Below are 2456 nucleotides of genomic sequence, written 5' to 3' on the forward strand. Positions count from 1 at the left end.
TACGTACACACATATATTGTTGATTCTTACTCTCGAAGATCTTCTATAACTTTGGAGAATAGGCGGGAGTTTCGCAATACATATTTAACAGTATAAGCTAAGAATAGAAATTTCATCTAAACAAACGTTGATATAGTAACAAATTCGTTTCACTGGATAATGTTTGTCATGTCTTCCCCAATGTTATTTTCTTGTATACATGTTTAGTGTTAGCTGCAGAGCCAGCATGTTTACGCATCAGGGTTGGATTTGGGAATCAATCTCTTCTGATTCAAGATTCTTATTCCATAATGTTGTGACAACGAATGTTATATCCTCTACTCTTTAAACATGCTTAAAACTCCCAGTCAGTAAAATTATTTTGACACCGAGGCAATGCAAAGGGGTGTACACTACAATGTTGATTAAACAAATTATGTTTGTATTTAAAACGAGAACAAGCCGTTAGGGGCAGCCCTGACCCTGAACACCCGCCAAAATGTACCCTTTAAACTTTCTATTTGAGATTGCATTAATCTACCATGGACCTACAAATTTATTATTCAATCAATTTTGAATTATACTGAGAAAGCCAAATATATGTGACAATAGGGCCTTCGGAATACTGGGTGGTCACCATTATTGCAAATGTTCTCAGAACTAATCTTACCAAACTTTTCTTGACCTTGGTAGTCTTCTTTTATATTATTATTATCAAGCGTTGATTCAAACCTAAACAAAATAAAATGAATACGAAAGTGAAAAGCTATTTTAATCCAGTTATGCAAAATACAAATGATGCTAATATCAAAGAATTTATAAAACTGCACAAACACATTTTTAAAGGTACCCAGGAAACTTGACTTTAGGCTGTTTAGTCAGGAAATAACTGAAAATATTAAAGTGATATCACTTATGTTGGAGAATAATTCTCTAGTGTAATTAACCTGGTTCTGTAACACAGTTCAAAATATCTACCTAACAGTCTAACTTTAAGTCAACAGTTAAATAGTTTTGATGAGTCTAATCAACACAAAATGCAAAAGTTTAAAATGCTTTTGAAAATTATAGATCATAGCAAGTGAAAGTTAATAATGTTTGTCAAGTTTCGGATAAACCAGAATGTATGTGGTATTGTAGTGCCAACCAATGGATCAGCGGTATGTTTACAGACTTACAACACAAAATTCGGGGTTCGACTCCCCATAGTGGATAGAACAAAGTTTGCTATTGTGTAGCTTTGCGCTTAAAAAAGCAATAACATATATTGTATAGAAAATAACATATATTGTAATATAAATATGTGACATTATCTTTTACTCTTAATATTGAGGAAATAATATTTTTAGTAACTAAACTTTATCAGAAAATAATTTACAATATCTGGGTTTTCAAGTTTCTTGAGATTAGTCTTGACACTAAGTTAAGAATCTTTCTTTGTAATTAAGCACAAAGCCACACGATGGGCTATCTGTGCTTTGCCCACCACGGGTATCGAAACCCGGTTTCTAGCGTTGTAAATCCATAGACGTGCCGCTGTGCCACTGGGTGGCAAGATAAGAATGAAGGGAAGTTAGTGTATATTTTAGTTTGTTTGTTTGTTTTTGAATTTCGCGCAAAGCTACACGAGGGCTATCTGCGCTAGCCGTCCCTAATTTAGCAGTGTAAGACTAGAGGGAAGGCAGCTAGTCATCACCACCCACCGCCAACTCTTGGGCTACTCTTTTACCAACGAATAGTGGGATTGACTGTTACATTATAACGCCCCCCGGGCTGAAAGGGCGAGCATGTTTGGTGTGACAGGGATTCGAACCCACAACCCTCAGATTGCGAGTCGAGTGCCTTAACCACCTGGCCATGCCGGGCCTATATATTTTAGTTTGCGACTCTTTGTACGTTTCATTACGTTTTAACATACATTTTCCACCACGTTAATTCTAATATTTATGTAATCTCAATGTGGTGGATAATTTTACTTCACAAAAATTTACATACATTATAGTAATTCAAGGAACAAGTTATTGAAGTTTTTAAAAACAGAATCCATAGTAATTCAAGGAACAAGTTATTGAAGTTTTTAAAACAGTATTCTCATTTACAGTATTTAGTATGAAAATCCTTATTTTCTGTACCTTTGTTTATGTTGGTTATGCTAAGTGTATTACCCTCTGTGGTTTTACTTTCAGTGACAAACTGTGAAACAGCGCCAGCACTAGTGACAAAACAAAGGACATTCTATATACAGAAAACCTTACTTGACTAAGAAGGAAGTTAAGGTACTGTTACGTCTCTGGTCGTTTGTTAATTTCCGGTATATTAAGTATGTTGCATGAAGAAAGCTGGCTTACTGACGCATTGCACATTATAGTATAAGAGTTAGTGATCATAGTGTTGCGAAAGCGAGGTCACGTGACTAGTATCACGCCACGTCCTTCTCGAACCTTCATGAATTATCGGGAGACTACTAGATTGGGGGT

At 35.5% G+C, this 2456-nt stretch overlaps 1 protein-coding gene across 1 annotated transcript in view; it reads left to right on the top strand.

Moving 5' to 3' along the window:
* Positions 1-2456, top strand: part of LOC106468208 — a 57754-nt gene that overhangs the window by 36806 nt on the left and 18492 nt on the right. The gene's annotated exons all lie outside the window — the stretch shown is intronic.

The sequence above is a fragment of the Limulus polyphemus genome, unplaced genomic scaffold (genome assembly GCF_000517525.1).
Source record: "Limulus polyphemus unplaced genomic scaffold, Limulus_polyphemus-2.1.2 Scaffold2916, whole genome shotgun sequence".
NCBI classification, from domain to species: Eukaryota; Metazoa; Arthropoda; class Merostomata; order Xiphosura; family Limulidae; genus Limulus; species Limulus polyphemus.